A 19956-nucleotide genomic window follows, 5' to 3' on the forward strand; every position below is an offset into this window, starting at 1 on the left:
TGAGAATATTCAGGTAGCAACGTGTAGTAGCATTTGAATATATATGGGAACTCGAGAAAAAATTGGACTTAGAAATACAGAAATAGATATAATGTATTTAGAGGCAACAGACAAAATCACAAGAGGAGACGGGTTCTTGAGGCTAAGCGACTTATATGGAGCATGATTAGGCTGGGGTGCATGCTGTTCAAGATTCCCAGGGTATCACACGCCCAGGATCTCCTTAGCAGGACCTAGGATATAAGATCAATTGAAACTGAAGCTTTAGGGGGAAGAAGAAGATTTAGTCTAGTGTCAGATAGGAAGACCTTTGCTGGCAGAAAGACAGGGCATACACACCTTGTATCTGCCTAGGCTTCACACTGGTCCAGGAGGAGAAGGGAGTAGGGACAGCTGATGCATGAGGGCAAGGCTTCCTACAGTGAGGCTCATTCATGTGCACTCCCATTTGTTCTGTTTCCCTCCACCACCTCTCCCAAGACAGCCTCAGTCCTCAGATCACCAAGCATGATTGATCGCATTGTGTTTTCATTAGGTTACAGAAACAGGGTAATTATGGGATGCAGAAATCCTCCAAAGATTCTAGAAGGAAAAATATATACGTGTGATCAACTGTTAACGTGGGCTCTCTCTGATGCCTCCCATAAATGTGTTCAGTGTTGGAAAGCATTTGTTCGATTCATCATGTTTAACTACGTACTTATCCTCACACTTTAGGTAATGAGCTGCCCTCACCTGACCCCTTTTCTTTACATCTGTGGTCGCGCAGGCTCGTCCTCCCAGCAGGGAATCCTAAGGATGCCCTGAGGAAATCCTCAGCACCTCCTTTCTCCTGCCTTGGGGTTTCCCGCCTGCCTAAACCAGCTCTGTGTGCTCTTCTGTGTCTGGAATATTTCTCACCAGACCCATAGGATCTGCCTCCCTGCTGCCAACTAAGCCCCTGACCCTAATCACATTACTGACATCTCTAATTAGATTCCTGGTTCTGGTGGCTGCAGGACATATCTCCCTTGCTGCCCATATGCCGTTGGAAACACACACACACACACACACACACCTTTTTTGCTGTAGATATGTTATTCCTTTAGCAACTATCTCTTACTTCTGAGACTATGCCCCCCACTCTCAATTAGAGAGAAGAGCTTTCCAGTTTGCTTTTAGAGACGAAATAAACATTCTCCTTAACATCTATTCATCACTTGTGAGGCAATTTTTTGTCCACTTAGAAGCAAGGAACTTCTAAGTCTACTTTACAGAAGAAATAAATATTCTCCTCCCCAAAATACATTTTCAGCCAAAATATGCCAGCTGGAGTAGGTTAGAAATTGTACCAGGTTTATCTTTCTTAACTATCTCAGCTGTACCTGTTATAAATGGCTGCTGACACAAACCATTCTAGAAATTTCTGAAACTTTGAACTAAGAAATTTTGACTACAGATTTAAGCTTATTTCATCACATTGTGCATTATAGACAGAGAGCTAAAAGATGTTTAATTAAGAGCACAAAACTCATTTAACCTAGCAAGTGAATAATCTCGACTAGCAGAAGATAAAGTGTTAGCCTTGAAGAGAGCAGTATACTTTACTGTTTGGTCCTCATTTTATTGGACTCTGAGGCTCGGCACTGGGTTGGCTTGGGAATTAAGTTATTAATGAATTTGACCAGAATTATAGGTCCATTTTTAAGAATGAGTCAGCTGAATGATAGAGGACAGTCTGTTTGGGATTCAGAGAAAACAAACCAATCTCCTCACCTGCGCTCTAAGGTGCCTTTCTATTCTGAGAGAAGAAGCCTCTAAATCTCTGTACTTTTACAAAGAACACTTACTGTCATTTGAATGTGTCCCTTCAACGCCAATCTATTCTGAAAGCATCTTCCTTCCACTACTCTGCTTTAGCAAATATTTATACCCCAATCATCTCAAGTCCATTGGACTCCATCACATGTGTGTTTTAATTATTTAAAATCAGGATAGCATCTCCTGGGCAGCTAATGAAGTCTCAATAGATATACATTATTGAAACATACTGTTATTTATTCACCTAATAAATCAAGTCTGTTGGGGAGAGTAGATGCAATTCAAGCACTAGGAATGAGAAATAATGATGGTGTAGATCATTTCTGAATCACTCTAGCCCATTTCACAGCCTGCAAAATACACTGAACTCAATAAAAGTGACAAATGACACAACATTGTAATAAATAGCTATAGTGTGTTCATTGTGTATTGGAGCTTAGATTCATATTGAAGCTCTCTGTCAGAACGGTGGATGATGAATTAAGTATTGAAATCATACTCTGTAAAAAGGAATTATATATTTTCCATTTATCTTGATTTATTATATGGCATCATGTGTTTAACTATATGTAACCTTTCCAAATTGAGTTGATTTAATATTAAGGAAAAATTCTTATGAAGGGGAATTTGGTATGTTTGGAATTCTTTCTTTATTTCCTTGCTGTTTTTTTATAAGGCTTTTGAATGCTCCATGGATGCTTAATCATATTAAATTTTTTGAGTGGAATTCTCAGAAATATACAATAACATTTACAGAGCTTACTAAAAGTGAATATGCTATATCACAATTAATATTACTGTTTCTTATTCAAATGAAATTGTTTGCATATTAAGAATACAGAAAACTTTCAATTAAATATAAATTAACTGAGCCACTCCACTCTGAAGGATGAATTTATACTTCCAAAAAGATGGACCAAGGAATGAGTATGCCTTGAATTTATCCACATTTCCAGAAATTTAAGTGAAAGATCTACCACTATCTTTATTATTGGAGAATAATTGTTAGAGGAATAAGGAAATACAAACAATATTATGTTGGTCTCTGCTGTTTCTTCCCCACCTTAGCAATATGGCCATTAAATGACTAAGAAGAGGAACAACCCCAAGTCTTGCTTCATTACTTCCTGAGGAGATGATTTGGTTTTTCCTGGTCATGGAGCCCTGGCTTCATTCATTCATTCATTTAGTTTGCTTTGAAGTGGCACACTTTAGAAGACTGGAAACTAAACAAGTTAGTCTGGACAGTAGCCAGCATGAAAGTCAGAGGGACAGAGTGAAGAAAGGCAGTGTTTTGGGTATTCTTTACTTTTCTCATTGCCCATTTCACACTATACCTTCCCTCTGCCCTCTACTCTACTTGTAAGTCTCTTTGCTGTGTGCTTGAAGCCTCTGTCAGTTTGCTACGTGGTAAGATACAGCTCGCAGGGGATTCGCCGTGGGATGGAAGGAGAACTGGGTTTGAGATACCAAGGCCCGAGTTTTACCACTAAGTTTCTCCTACAACTTTAGGCAATTTACCTCTCTGTGCTCCAGCTTTTCCAAATGTATAAAATGGGTTCAAGGTTGCTGTCCTGTGAGGACTGAATGAGGTGATCACACAGTTTTGAAGTGATCCTCTGATGTTACTTTATGAACACTTTTACATATTATTTTCCCAGTTAAAAATGTAAATTTTCTGCTTGAATTTCATCAACAGGCACTATACACTGAGCCCCTTCTCTAGACTATGCTAGGTCACCTCATATACCACATTTAATTAATTTCCACAGTAACAGAGAGGTAAATATTCTCTTTATTTAACTGATGAAGGAAGTTGCCCGTAGAGGTCGAGGTGGGTTTCCAAGATCACTACAACAGTGGTAGAGGCGTAGTGAGCCTCAAGCCCAGGGTGGCCTGATAACAAATCCCTGCTCTTCCCATGACACCATATTGATCCTCATGAATGACTATTACTTACTTAGAAAGTGTATATGATACTATAAAAAGTACCTAGCGTATTGCAGACCTTCATACAAGTTTTATATTACTTATTTATTTATTTTAAAATTTTATTAAAAAAATTTTTTTAAACATCTTTATTGGAGTATAATTGCTTTACAATGGTGTGTTAGTTTATGCTGTATAACAAAGTGAATCAGCTATACATATACATATATCCCCATATCCCCTCCCTCTTGCGTCTCCCTCCCACCCTCCCTATCCCACCCCTCTAGGTGGTCACACAGCACCGAGCTGATCTCCCTGTGCTATCAATAATGGAGGACATCGATTTTGCTCCCGATGCCCTGGGTTCTCCATTGGCACCAACATAGTACCTTGCAAATGGTAGGCAGGAGGGAGGAGAAAAGGAAAAAGTGGTGGTGGGGGGGGGAAACACAGGGGAGAAATGAGGTGGATAAATGAAGGAAGATAATGGTAGAAAGAATGAAAAAAGGCAAAGGCAGGAGGGAGAAGGATTCCTCAGGAATAATTTCTGTTCCACCCTAGGAAAGATTGCGCAAATATTTTCTGTTTTTAGGCTTTGGTGCACTGTTTTTGTTTTTGTTTTTATCACAGTGAAGAGAGCGATTTAAAGATCTCCGCTCACCAGATGATCTTTCTGTCCTTTCACCTATTAATTTTATTCACTTCCAATCACTTAGAGCGGTGTGGACCAAAGAGGCTCTTATTGCCTTCAAGGAATGTTCCTTGTGTCAGTCTGAAATGAGTTATGTAAGCGAAATATTCAGGTGTATCTTGAGTGTTAAAACTCCTGTGAGCTCAGTCGGGTCTCATCATGGAGTTTTTAGCAAGAAGGCATGTAAGTTCCTGACTGTGGAAGGACTCATATTTTTGGGTGTTCCTGGCTGGACTCCTGTCCTGCCGAGACTGGGACTCTGCCCCTGCCATCTTAGCCATAGTGGACGGAGTAAGGACAGGAGGTCTTGTGTTTTCTTTTGTGTGGCAGGTACTGGTCTTCTCTTACAATCCTCAAAATGCCTAGTACAGTGCAGGGCGTGTCCTCAGTAAATACTTGTTGGATTGGATGGAGTTGAAGAAGTAGGAAATCACCCATTGCCCGCTTGCTCTATTCACTCGTTTTGACCCCAGTTCTTACAGCATCTTATTGAGTCATGGGGACAAGCCACTCTCTTTGGCTGGGGCTTCTTGAAATGGACTTTAGTTAGGTTTAGTGCCAATGGCCATTAGGAATCCCACAATATAAACACGTATCTCCTCTGTACTTGGCAGCTTATTTAGTGAGATCGACTGTGGCTTCTGTGGAGGAGTGAAAGCAGCCGTGGAAATCAGGGTGACGAGAGTGGGGCAGCACATACCAACCCTGGGGATGGAGCTTGGCATGAGGAATTTTGGTGTGCAGAATACCTGGCCCAGACATCAGGAAGCCTGCACTGTAATCTCAGACCTGCACCTATAAACTATGTGACTTCTTGGTATGTGATCTGATCTCCTTGGGCCACAGATTCCTTGTATGTAAAGTGGATGTTGGTTAAGTGTCTGCTGTGGGTCAGGCACTATGCTAGGTACACATGGATCACTCAACCTGCAGGGTAATCACAATTGTTCATTCATTCATTCATTCATTCAACAAATATTTATGAAGTGCTTTCTGTATACCAAGCACTATTCCGGTTGCTAGGGATACAACAATGAACAAAATGGACAAAAATAAAAAATCCTAGCCTTTGTGGTAGTGGAGGTAGACAACATGTAAGATAAATTGGAGTGATGCACGTTGTGTTTAATAGTAGTGAGTGCTAAGCAGAAAGATAAAGCAGGGAAGAGAGAGAGGAAATTTCAGGGGCTTTCTTTCAGTTCTCCTGTCCCTTCCTTCCTTCCTCCCTCCCTCCCTCCCTCCCTCCCTTCCTTCCTTCCTTCCTTCCTTCCTTCCTTCCTCTCTCTCTTCTCTCTTTCTTTCTCTCTCTCATCCGTCACAACTGGGAAAATTCACTGAGAATGTGATGTGGGCAGAAAGTCCTGAGGAGAGTGATGGGACAAGCCATGCCACTGCCTGTAGGAAGGGCATTATTGGCAGAGGGACAAGTGAGGACAATGGTACTGAGAGAAGAATAACAATGTCAGGACCTTATACTACACAATGAAAGGCGTTATTTAAGGAAATATGCATTATCACAGTAAAAGAAAAAAATCATATTTAAAAAAATGTTACATGTAAGAATAACTTTAGATGTACAGAAAAGTTGCCAAGAGGGTACAGAGAGTTGCCTTATCTTCCTCACTCAGTTTTCCTCATTGTTTTTTTGTTTTTTGTTTTTTTCTTTTTGCGGTACACGGGCCTCTCACTGTTGTGGCCTCTCCTGTTGTGGAGCACAGGCTCCGGACGCGCAGGCTTAGTGGCCATGGCTCACGGGCCCAGCCGCTCCGCGGCATGTGGGATCTTCCCGGACCGGGGCACGAATCCGTGTCCCCTGCATCAGCAGGCAGACTCTCAACCACTGGGCCACCAGGGAAGCCCCTCCTCATTGTTGATGTCTTGCATTACCATCGTATGTTTCGCAAAACTAAGAAACCAACTTTATTCTGATTCTACCAGTTTTTTTCCACTAATATCATATTTCTGTTCCAGGATCTAATCCAGAATATGACATTACATTTAGGAGAGACAGTATTTTAAACTCAGGTAGTCTACAAATTAAATTCTATTTCCTTGTACCACGTGGCATTTGGAAGCCAGTTGGAAAACTGTAGTTGGACCATTGAGTCTTCCTTAAGTGGAATCAAACGTGGTAGAAAGAACACCTGGCAGGTGTCTTGCAGCCCTGGGTTTTCATTTCAGCTCTGCCACTGTGTGTCTTTGGACAACTCTCTCTCTCTCTGCATCTGAGACAGGTATCTCCTGTATAACATTTAGACATTTAGGTTAGAGTTCTAAGATCCCTCCAACCTTTTAAATTCTCCTCTGGAGTTACTCATGGTATCAGTGTTTTCACATACAGAAACATCAAAAGTTATGTGTCTTATTTTCCTAATTCCAAGCAGGTTTCATAGCCGTGAAACCAGACAGGGCTGTAGAGAGCTTCAGAGCTGCCCCTGCCTCTGACCAAACTCTACCCCATCCTCCATCCAGTTCATTTCCCATCCTCCATTCCCTGTTCCACTAAGTAGGTGTTAATGGCTGTGACGATTAATAAAAAAGGAGCTATTTTCAGTGTTTTATTTGTGTTTCTCATAGTGCTTTTATGAGGTAAGTACTGTTTTTTCCCTGGTTTACCCATTAAGGTAGACAGAATAATGGCCCCCTAAAGATATTTTTACTGTAATTTTCAGAACCTGTGAATAGATTACCTCACATGGCAGAAGAGATTTTGCAGATGTGATAAAAGTGAGGATCAAGAGATGGGAAGATTATCCTGGATTATCCAAAATATTCTTCTAAGAGGGTGGCAAAAGGTCAGAGAGGAGAAGAGATGCTATGCTGCTGGTTTTGAAGAGGGAGAGGGGCCCTGAACCAAGGAATGTGGGAGGCCTTGGAAGCTGGAAAAGATAGGGAAACACATTTTCTACTGGTGCCTCCAGCGGGAATGCGGCCTCCAGATGGTACGATAACAAATTTGTGTTTTTTTTAAAGCCAAGTTTGTGATAATTTGTTACTTTGGCAATAAGAAACTAACATATCCATGGAGGTTAAAAATTGTGTCCAGAATTGTATAGCTGGTAGGTGGTGCAATTCAGATTTGAACCCGGGCAGTTTATACCCGGAGCTTACATTTACAGTCACTAGGCCATACTGCCTTGTTGAGGTTCAAAGCATTGTCCCTGTAGGTTTCTTGGGACATCTGAGGAGCTGCAAGGAAAATACAATGCTCATTACGGAGGAAGACTGTCCAATATCATTACCGCCGTGAATGCAACAATCCACAGTGCTGATTGACTCACTATTTCTCCATCCTGCCATACTCCCCACCCATCCTGACTGCCTCACACCTGAGTCCAGCAACTTCATGCTCAGACCTGACCTGTTTGACTCTTAAGCAAGGACACTAATACTGACACTGACAAAAATAACCTCATGTCATTGTATAGCGGCTTATACCATTCAAGATTGCTTAGGGAGACACGCTCGTGTTTAATTTTGAATCCAGTACCTTGAGAGTGAGGTAAAGAGGATGTCGTTGACCCCAGCTGTGGGGTATCTGTCCCTCTGGGTCTTCACCTTGTCTTTCGTCTGCCTTTGTATTCTGCCCGTTCTTATGTGCCTGTCTCTATGTCACTGAGTCTATGTCTCTCTCTCCATACCAATCTTTTTCTTGCTTTTGCAGAAGCCAAAGCAAAGCTGTAATATTTATAGTCATTTGATGTACAAATAGAATTTATGTGTTTTTGATGTAAACATCAGAGCAGTAGAAGGTGTTACATGTTTCTTAAAACTCTAAATAAACAAGCACAACTAAGTTGCTTTTTTTTAATGTGACATTCAACAGTTTTTCCTCATATAATGTGTTAATAATCCTGGTATAAAAAGTACCCTGAAGGAGAAAAAGATGGGTGGGAACAGAATAATTTAGGGGCAGAGGCTTGGTTTCAGTGTACTAACTTGTAACACTGACTGAGAAAGTCTCTTGGAGTTACTGATAAAAGTGCAGATTATGGCTTCTAATTCATCTTTTCTTCTACTTGTTATCCATGTGAGAAGGTGGTACAAGACAAATCCTGTGAGAGTGGGGAAAAGCACAGACTTTTCTATGTGCTCTACATTTGAGCTCAAATTGCTGCAAAGAATTCCCGGAGGGAATTCTAGAGTGACTGCAAGTTACAAATAAATACTCCCAACTTTGCTTTCCACAAGCTCAGCGTTTTCAGCTTAAGAGATGCTCTGAACAAGCAAATGTGCTTTGAACTTAGCTCTAAAATATGTCCTGATACGTGGGAGCTATTTTTAAGACAACGGCAAGGACCTGACAGACTGATATTTGCTGGAACACAAATTGCCTCCCATCTCTTCTGACCTTGCCCCACAATGAGGCCCATCAAGTTATTATTGTCCCCCGGGAAATATACTTTGCATTGTTCTGGGCATTACTGTTCCTCCTAAAGATGTGGCCATTTTTAAGCTGGGTAATGGGGAAGAGAAAGTGTGTGGCAAAACAAAAGAGTGGGAAAATAGAAAGGGCGCTGAGTAGCAATGAAGAAAAAGCTGCAAAATGAAAGAAGAGCAAAAGAACAAGAGAACTAGAACTAGAGTGATAATCACACACACACACACACACACACACACACACTTATATCTATCAACCTATCATCTATCAGTCTATCAATTATCTATCTATTGATTATCTATCTGTGGATCTCTCCATAGATCTATTATGTTGGTGGCAATAAGAAGAATGGCATATTTGAACTAAAGCAGATCAAGATAGGAACACAAATTTTTGTGTTTCTTTTGTCAAAGAGGGTGAATGTGCCAAGAAAGTCTAACTGGGATGGGGGATGGAGGTTTGTCTCCTCTTCTTCTTTACTCTCAGCAACCCCTCTAGCCACTTCATGTCCTCGTATCAGACACTGAAAAGCGAAACTATGGACCAGAAGTCGGGGAACCCAAGGTATAGCCAGGTATTGTACCTCCCTCAAAGGTAAATAGGAAAGAAAGATTCTTCAACTTCAGTATCACTGTGAGACCCAAGAATCCAACCAGCACACCGAGAAGCCATCCAACTAGATGTTCAGATATAAGTCAACAGAATCCACATATGACCCCTTAGCGAGGGACCTTGGCAACAGGTCACAAGGAGGGAGAAGGATGAGGAAACTTGAAATTAGGACATAAAGGACAGATGAAGGAATCAGAGATACTTAGGCTGGAATCGGAAAGACTCCTGGGGGATGGGCTATATAAATATGTGAAAATGTGAAAGGTTGTCATTTCAAATTCAAAGAATTAGATTTCTTCCGTTCTATCCTAGACTGATGGTTCTGACACTTTCCAACAGGACTCATCTAGTGGACAATGTATACATCATAAATATGGATGACTCCTAGCTGGATACTGCTTAGATAAGAAAGGTTTTAGGTGTTGCGTAATCTTAGCCCTACTTGTAACCCCACCCCATTTCTCTCCCAACTGGAATGCCACTTCAGAAAGGTGGAGGACACAGGGCTTCCCTGGTGGCGCAGTGATTAAGAATCCACCTGCCAATGCAGGGGACACGGGTTTGAGCCCTGATCCGGGAAGATCCCGCATGCCGCAGAGCAACTAACCCCGTGTGCCACAACTACTGAGCCCACGTGCCGCAACTACTGAAGCCTGAGCACCTAGAGCCCATGCTCCGCAACAAGAGAAGCCACCGCAATGAGAAGCCCGCACATGGCAAGGAAGAGTAGCCCCTGCTCCCCGCAACTAGAGAAAGCCCGCGCGCAGCAACGAAGACCCAACACAGCCAAAAATAAACAAACAAATTAATTAATTAAAATAAAAAAGAAAGGTGGAGGACACAAGTGGGACTGATGGAGGGACCCAGAGGGCAGTAGATTACATTTCTACAGAAAAATAGACTTCCTGTTGATGAAAGTCCTTATAATGGGTTGAACTGCTTCGTAGGGAGTGAGTTCCCTGTGAGTCAAGCTGCCTTCCTGTGAGAGAGCTCCTCTGTCAAGCAGAGATCTGATGATTTCGTGGCAGGAATAGGGGCTCTGCTTATATCTCCAAGTTTCCAGCACTTTATAATTCTTCTGGACAAAAGACACCAAATATTTTCAAATAAATTCCTTGACCCAGTAAGTGTTCAAGAAAAATAGCAGATTGGGCGATAACTACCTTTAATATATTATAGTGATGTGTGGTGACAGAGCAGCTCCGTTTCAGGCTAGATGCAGATAAGAGTGGGCACAGAGACCGTCAGGTTCATGCTGCACATGTGGCTCAAGAAATCAGCTGAATAGGAGGTACACTCAGAAATACTGTCCTGATAATGGAGAAGAAGGATAGCATAATTTTCAATTAAAAAAAACCTCACAGGTAAACTTTGTAATGAAAAAAAATTATGCATTTTGCCCAAGAGGAAATTAGTTTTATATAAAGGCAGGCAGTGTGCTGAGCACTTTACACATGCACCAATTTTTTAAGTTCTTACAGACTACTTTGTGAGATGGGTTACTCACTAAGGAAGGATCAAAGCCAGGATTCAAACCTCAGTTGGTAGGATGCTGAAGAATATATTCCCTTTGTCCATTCCCTGTGGTATGCCTACTACCCTTCACACTTTTGTTGATCATAGCTTGTGGCACATTGTACTGCAATTTTATAGTAATGTCATTGATTTTTAAAATTTATTTTAAAATAAATATAGTTGATTTACAATGTTGAGTTAATTTCTGCTGTACAGAAAAGTGATTCAGTTATATATATATATGTATATATATATTCTTTTTCATATTCTTTTCCCTTATGGTTTATCATAGGATGAATATAGTTCCCTGTGCTATACAGTAGGATCTTGTTTATCCATTCTGTATATAATAGTTTGCATCTGCTAACCCCAAACTCCCAATCCTTCCCTGTCCCCCACCCTCCCCTTTGGCAACCACAAGTCTGTTCTCTATATCTGTGGGTCTGTTTCTGTTACATAGATAAGTTCATTTGTGTGGTATTTTAGATTCCACATATGAATGATATCATATGGTGTTTGTCTTTCTCTTTCTGACTTACTTCACTTAGTATGATAATCTCGTGTTGCTGTAAATGGTATTATTTCGTTCTTTTTTATGGCTGAGTAATATTCCATTGTGTGTGTGTGTGTGTGTGTGTGTGTGTGTGTATATATACACACCACCTCTTCTTTATCCATTCATCTTTTCATTGTGTGTGTTTTGTTTTTTTTTTTTTTGCCGTACGCGGGCCTCTCACTGTTGTGGCCTCTCCTGTTGCGGAGCACAGGCTCCGGACGCGCAGGCTCAGCAGCCATGGCTCACGGGCCCAGCCTCTCCGCAGCATGTGGGATCTTCCCAGACTGGGGCACGAACCCATGTCCCCTGCATCGGCAGGCAGACTCTCAACCACTACACCACCAGGGAAGCCCCTATCCGTTCATCTTTTGATGGACATTTAGGTTGCTTCCATGTCTTGGCTATTGTGAATAGTGCTGCAGTGAATGTAGGGGTGCATGTATCTTTTCAAATTAGAGTTTTCTCTGGATATATGCCCAGGAGTGGGATTGCAGGATTATATGGCAACTGTACTTTTAGTTTTTTGAGGACCCTCCATTATTGTCATTGATTTCTTTACCCATCTCCTCCTTACTTGAGGACAAACATTCTCAAATCACCAATACCTCTCACTGGTCCCAGCATACAGCTGAGGTTCCATAAATGTGTTTTGACTGAACGGGGAAAAAAGAGGCAGTTGCACTAGAACCAAATTTAGAAGGCAGAAATGAAAGAGATTTCTGGGAAACCAGAAAAAATATTTTAATGCCAATGACATTTTTTATCATCAAATGATATAAAGATAGCTCTTAGGCTCATCGTGCTCTCCAATAGATTGGCCACTAGCCACGTGTGGCTATTTAAATTTACATTAATTCTAATTAAATAAAATGGAAAATCTACTTCCTTAGTCACCCTATTCACATTTCAAGTGATAAGCAGCCACAGGTGGCCAGTGGCAATTTTATTGAATAATGTAGATACAGAACATTTTCATAGCACAGGAAGTTCTATAGGACAGCACTGAAAGAGAACAAAAAAGTAGTGAAATATTTCAGAAGAAATAAGGAGACATTTTAAAAGAAAAAACACATTTTACACGTGCTAAAATACAGCATGAGAAAAAGAATAGGGATGAGCAAGGCATACACAGGAAATAGTCCTTGCAGAGAAAAAAACCAGAACAAAACAAAATGAATCTGTTTACTTCAGAAGAACCAGACTAGTGTGAGATGCCCCAATTCGAACAGTTTATTAAACCCTACTTAGCCTAAAATCCATCTATCCTACACCTTGTGTGTGCTCCTGACCTCCAGAGCCCTCCTATATAATCACTCCGTCACTGATACTTCAACTCCTGAGCCCTTTTTACATCATCATACTTCCTAGCTAAGCCTCCATGCATCCACGCTTCACATCTTCATACCTGAGGTTGTGCAGCCACATGTGGGCAGAGAAAAGCCCACCATCACTGGTTGCACATTAAATTCATGACAACTAAACTTCTGTCTTTAAGTTAACCTACAACAGTAACAAACAATCATACAAACATTTCTGTTGGTCATTCATTCTCCTTCTCCTAGGTGACATTGTAAACCTACCCACTCTCCAACACCTCTTCCCTCACCCTCTAACACAGCTGGTGGCCTGACTTCCTGTTCTGCTGGGACAATGCAGACAGTCGGAAGAGAACTCCTGCAGCCTCCCACCATTGCATCTGCTTAACTGCACCTGTGTCCACGTCCTGTTACGGGGGGTGTGTGTGTGTGTGTGTGTGAGCTGCTCTCTGAGGCCAGCTCTCTACCCGAGCACTGGATCTGTTTACTTTTTGCTACTCAAGTTGATCACTCCAGTAATTGTCCTGTTTCTCCTCTGCACGATCAATTTCTCCCTTCTCTTGGATTATTATCATCAACATATAAGCATTCTGCAATTTCTTCCATCTTAAAAAATCCTCTCTTCATCCTTTATCAGCTTTCCTTCATAGACAGTATCCTTGAAAATATTGCTTCTCTCTCTCCTTCCACTCCTCTCACTGTCTCATAATACCAAATTCATCAGGGCTTCCCTTCTGCTACTCCCCTCAAAAATACCTTGTCAATGATACCAATAACCTCTGTAGCTTAATTTAATGACAGTTCTTAACCGTTGTCACATTTAATCTGTCAGCAACATTTGGTTCAGTGGATCAATTCCTTCCTTCTTGAAACACCTCATTTCCCCCATTTTACTTCCAGGACACCCCTTTCTCCTGTTTTTTTACATCACTGATCACTCTTTTTCAGTCTCAGTTGTTGATTTCTCCTTTTCTCTCAGACCTCATTCTCATGTCTTTTATTACCATCTAGAGGCTGTGACTCCCAATACCGACCTCCATCCTGTAACTCTCCCCAGTCCTCCAGTCTTCTGCTGCCTTCTCTCCTCCACTCTGACTTCTAATAATCATGCACCTCAAATGTACTCTCGCTGCATCTTCGCTCTTTTCAGTTAATGGCAACTCCTCAAAAAGCTGGTGTTATCTGTCTTGCAGACAACCTGTCTGCAAATCCTATTGGCTTTACCCTCAACGTATTCTCATAGTCTGAAAACTTTTCACCACATCCATTCTTCCTACCCAGGTTTCAGCCAGTATCATCTCTCACACACATCATTACAAGCTCTGTCTAACAGCTCTCCCTGCTTCCTTCCACACTTTGTCTCTGTGAACAATTCACCTGGCAGCTGGAATAGTACTGTTGAAACAAGGTCAGATCATGGCTCATGAAAGTTCTCTACGCATTACACTCCAATAGGTTTCATCTCACACTGTATAAGCCAAAACCCTTACAGTGACCTACAAGACCCTACAGCATCTTCACCCTTCTCTAACTCCCAATACCCCCATTATCTTATCATCCTCTACTTTGTACTTTGTACACTTCAGAAAAACTGACACCTTTGTTCCTTAAACTTGCCAGGCATACTCTCAACCTAGGGCACTTGTACTTTTTCTTGCCTCTGCCTGGAACACTTATCCCCCAGATATTCACATGCCTCGGTCTTTCATTTCAGATATTTATTAAAATGTTGCTTAGTAGGGAATTCTGAGAGAGAAGAGATCGAGTACAATTTGTTCCCAAGTAACAATGGGGAGTACATTAGGGACGTGTATAGCTGTCGAACAGCTGGATCTATAGAAGGAGAAAGCCATCCAGAGACAGGATTTCCATTTAATACTCATCATGTAGATTTTTAAAATAAAGGATATCTTAATTGGATGATGAATCATAATGAGCCTTAGATCATTTACATTATATTATAGTATAATATATATACTATATAATATTATATATCATATCATACCATATAAATGGATGACCATTACCACTCAGCTGTCCCCTATGCATAGCACACATACACACACACACAAACAAGGAAGGTGATCAACTCTATTAAAGAGTAGAGAAACTCATTACAAAAAGAAGCACTATCCTTTGTAAATAATTTTATAAAACTACTAGAATCAGAAGTAACCAAATTTTTACTCTTTGGTTAAATACTCTGAATTGATCAGCTCATACAGATTTTAAGGTGCTTATTTAGATAAATATGCTAACAGTCTGGAACAAAATCAACAAAACATGGTGTGAACCAGTAGACATTAGGTACTTTGTCTCTAGGGAAGAAAATAGATGGTAAAATGGGAGACAAAATAGTATCTGTCATTCTGTAATAATGACCAAAAGTAATTCCTCAAAATCTCAATGAGTTTGTCGTGGCATGAAGAAAAAGATAAATAACTTCCTATTAGAACACGAAAGATTTAGAAATATATGAAAAATAATTGGAAGAGGGAGATCTCTCCACCGCATTCAATCTGTCCAACTGGTGACACGTGCTAAATTAGATCTATAGCATGAATTTTCAGGGAAAACACTAAAACCACAGTGAATGATAAATATCTCCTGATATTTGAGTTTAATGAAGAAGAAGTACAAAAACTAACATTTGTTGAGAGGACACAATGTACCAGGCATTATGACAGGCTTTTAAAGTGTGATCATCCTTAAAACTGTGGTGGATACTGTTATCTCCTCTTACTGATGAAGAAACTGAAGTTTTGTGGTCAAGCTGAGGTTAATATCATGAACTGCCACATACAAAGCCTGTGATTCTTCTCTCTACCATCCCAGAGAATATAAAAATGAACTGAAAACATAAAACTGAAAACAGTAAAATTCAAAGAACAAATAAATGAATTTGTAGGTTAGGAATTAAGGAGATCTGAGAAAATAAATAGATAAATGAACAATCAGGCCAAGGCCAAATAAAATCATGATTTGTAGGCATTTTAGAGTGTGGGAGAAGAAAAGAAGGCACTAACAGGCTTACATAATAAAAAGAGGATCTGGAAAGATGATCCTGAAAGAATAATTGTGGCTAACAGAGGAGTTCTTTATAGGTCAGTTTGGGGAACAAGAAAAGTGCAGGAAAAGGAGTAAGGACATGGTCAAAAGTTATCAAAGAGAGAAGCAGAAAATAATCCAAAAGCAGGCTTCTCTGCTCAGGAAACCAAGAGCATGAACAATCCCTTGAAAAGGAAAGTTGTTCTTGGGTTTGCTGACCTAGTTACTGAGTTCTAAGAGAGTTCTGAGAACTGCTGGGAAAATTGTGTTTATCCTAGACCACTCTCCAGGGGAGAAAGTCGACTCACACATGGAAGGAATGCAAGGAATAATTCTGTTTTTTTTCTTCTTTTTTGCGGCACGCGGGCCTCTCACTGTTGTGGCCTCTCCTGTTGCGGAGCACAGGCTCCAGACGCGCAGGCTCAGTGGCCATGGCTCACGGGCCCAGCTGCTCCACGGCACGTGAGATCTTCCCGGACTGGGGCACGAACCCGTGTCCCCTGCATCAGCAGGCGGACTCTCAACCACTGTGCCACCAGGGAAGCCCGCAAGGAATAATTCTTGACTGACTGACCGATAGGGTCAACAATGATGAGAAAGATGGTGAGCAGTAACTGATAGTAACTAAAGAAGTATTTGCAGTATTTGTTTCAGGAGTAGCCTGCAAAACCAGCATTATTGAAAGAAAGTGGTTGGAAATAGATGGTCCTTTGCTGGGAAATCTCCACTTCTCCAAGGGATGGAAGCATCAGAGAATGATTATTACATTTGATTATGTAGTAGAGAAAAGGAAATCATGACTAATGCCAAGAGATGGTGGAGGATAAACTGATGGAAGAAGTGTAACATTTTATTCTAAGTAGACCCCAAACCCCATGCTTAATGCATTGATAGGGAAGGAAATGAAAGTCTCAGGGCCTTTTGGGGATGAGAACAGCACTGTCTGTAAGAAGCCTCAGACAATATGGAACTATATATAGGAAGGTGAAAACAACTGTCAATCCACTACTATGTGTTATTTCATTCACTTGCATTATTTTATTTCTTATTTATCATTAATTTGTGGGTGTTATGCACATAAGATTGATGGAAGATTCAGGTTTTGCTCAAAATTGCAGTACTCATAGGCTCATAATACTCATAATAGCTGAACGTCTGATTCCAAGCCTGACCAGTTGGCTGACTGTGGTCCCAGCTCCTTCCACTGGCCCAGATTTCCTTCACAGATGACAGGTTTAAAGATGAAGACAGGAAAAAGGGAAAGAAAAGTTGAAGAATATAAGAGATGCATGATAACCTAATAACAGATAGCTGGTGGTTGTGATTGAAAGCATCACTAAAATTCTTCAGGATAGTGACCACTGAGAGGGGTGGGATAGGGAGGGTGGGAGGGAGGGAGACACAAGAGGAAAGAGATATGGGAACATATGTATATGTATAACTGATTCACTTTGTTGTAAAGCAGAAACTGACACACCATTGTAAAGCAATTATACTCCAATAAAGATGTAAAAAAAAAATTCTTCAGGATATAGATGAACTGGGATAAAATAGAAATTCCTTATCAACAATGTACCAGTTATACTTGTATGATGTTCTTAGGGAGAGAGACGGCAGTTCCAGGATGGCAGTGCCAGGATGACCAAAGTCCTGACAGTAAAGAAATGGCACCTCGGACTTCCCTGGTGGCGCAGTGGTTGAGAGTCCGCTTGCCGATGCAAGGGACACGGGTTCGTGCCCCGGTCCGGGAAGATCCCACATGCCGCGGAGCGGCTGGGCCCGTGAGCCATGGCCACTGAGCCTGCGTGTCCGGAGCCTGTGCTCCGCAACAGGAGAGGCCACAAGAGTGAGAGGCCCGCGTACCGTAAAAAAAAAAAAAAAGAAAAAAAGAAAAAAGGAAATGGCACCTCAGTGAGTGTAATTGAAGAGAGTTTTAATGAATGGACTATTTACAGAGGTGTGAGAGTGGTTAAAGTATAATGAAACTCCCAGGGAGCAATAGTGCAAGTCCCCCAATTTTTAAGGGATGGATGTATTGAAGAATGACTATTACACTTGTTTATGTTACTACCCCTGATCCTGGAGAGGGAGGGGAAGGAATGGTATTACTGGAATTTGTTCTCACTGGAATTCGGTAAGGGCTATAGCATTAGGAGAAGAGTTGCTGGAAAGAAGCTATAGTCTTAGGAGAAATGTAGCTGCTGTCAAAACCATAGCCTTGCATGAAGGAACCTGGAAATGGGGTGTGTCAATACCCCTGTTTCTCTCTGTTCCAACCCTGTGATCTCCTGGCAGGAGGACAAGAGAGCTTGGGTAAACAGTCCATAGAGATTTCCCTCTCGGGGCACAGAGTAGGATGGAGAGGGTGGAGATAAGATCTAGGCTGGAAAATCAGAACATCTAGCATATGGGGCTTTACATTATGCATAAGCTAATTAGCACATCTCCTCTTCCCAAGCCACCCCAAAATAAAACAACCCTAAACAAAAACGCAGCACCTACTCTGCAAATGCAGACTCAAGATCTGTCTTTTGGCACACATTTCCAACAAAATTATTGCCTCTAAGCCATCCTATATAGAAATTCTGAAGCCACCAGTGGACAGGGGAAAAGTACTTTTCCCAGATAAGGATGAGTAAAGGGGAGACAATGCACGTGGTTTTTTGTCTCAGGACAAAGTTATGGGTATGACATGGTAAAGGGGGTATAGAAATTAAGAGAAAGAGCAAGCAGGTGGATATTATAGAAGCAAATTGTATGGTGTTTTATTAAGTGGAAAGAGACAAAGAAAGAACCAAGAATCACAATCTGGGGATATAGTCTCTGAGGCTGGAAAAATGTGGTATTTATATTCTTTCTCCCTGGTTTCTTCAGGAGCTTTCAACACTGAAGAGAAAATGTCAAGAGAAAATGTCCGGGAAGAGTGATGGACATTAACTCATTTACACCTCACAACAACCTAGTGAGAGAAGTTTCCTCCTCCTCACTTTATAAATGGGGGAGTTAAGTAGTCTGTCCAAGAACACATACCTGGTAATAGGTAAAGCTAGAAAGCAACCTCCTTTCTGACAGTTCTCTTGGCCAACAGTCCTTCCTGCAGAGAACAGGAGGTCTTGGCTCAGTATATGGATTGGAAGCAGACTGGGGGTGGTCAGTATCACACACCTGAGGAGCTAGTTGGACACCTCAGCTTTCCACAAGTTATTCTTCTTGACTGCAGGTTGAAAGAGCTTAGGACACCTGAGCTGTTGCTGTTGGATGATGAAGGGTTTTCTTTGGCAAGCTGTCCTAAAGACCCATGACATGCCCTTTGGCAAGCTGTCCTAAAGACCCATGACATGCCCTTAGACATGTCTCCATTCTTAGAGGAACAAGCATGATGGCACTGTATGAATTTTCTCGGGCTGCTGTAACAAAGTACCACAAATAGGCTGGCTTAAACAACAGAAATTTATCATCTCATAGTTCTGGAGGCTAAAAGTGCTGGATCAAGGTATCGGCAGTGTTGGTTCTTTCTCAAGGCTGTGAGGGAAAATCTCTTCCGTGCCTTCCCCTAGCTTTTCGTGGTTTGCTGACAATCTTTGGCGTTCCTTGACTTGCGGAAGCATCACCTGATCTCTGCCTTTTATCTTCACGTGGCATTCTCCCTGTGTGCCTGTCTCTGTGTCCACATTTCTGCTTTTTATAAGGACAGGGTCATATGGGATTAAGGTTCACCTTAATCACCTCATCATAACTATCTATGTCAGCAATGACCCTAATTCCAAATAGGGTTACATTCTGAATGCGTGTGTTTAGGATTTCAACATATGCATTTTTGAGGAATACAATTCAACTTGTAACAGCAACCTATAAATTTGTCAATGGGTTCTAAGAAGAATTGGTTCATAGGGCTTGAACATCTAAGAAAGAAGATATAAATAAAAGGGAAACAATGGACATTTAGAGTATTGCTCATAAGAACTATGATAGCCTGATTCTGTTCAAATATAGTTGGCTTTGGTGCCTAAAAGTCCATTATATGAATATGTATAATGTGCAAATACATTTTATAATAACCTTTGAGGATCAAATGAGGTACCATATGTGATGGCACTTTGCAAGCTGT

The 19956-nt window shown here is 41.2% G+C and overlaps 1 protein-coding gene across 3 annotated transcripts in view; it reads left to right on the forward strand.

The window, feature by feature from the left end:
- DPP10 (dipeptidyl peptidase like 10) overlaps positions 1–19956 on the forward strand; it is a 1301728-nt gene that overhangs the window by 114618 nt on the left and 1167154 nt on the right. The window lies entirely within an intron of this gene.

The sequence above is a fragment of the Monodon monoceros genome, unplaced genomic scaffold, assembly GCF_005190385.1.
Source record: "Monodon monoceros isolate NGI ecotype Baffin Bay Population unplaced genomic scaffold, NGI_Narwhal_1 Super_Scaffold_16, whole genome shotgun sequence".
Lineage (NCBI taxonomy): Eukaryota > Metazoa > Chordata > Mammalia > Artiodactyla > Monodontidae > Monodon > Monodon monoceros.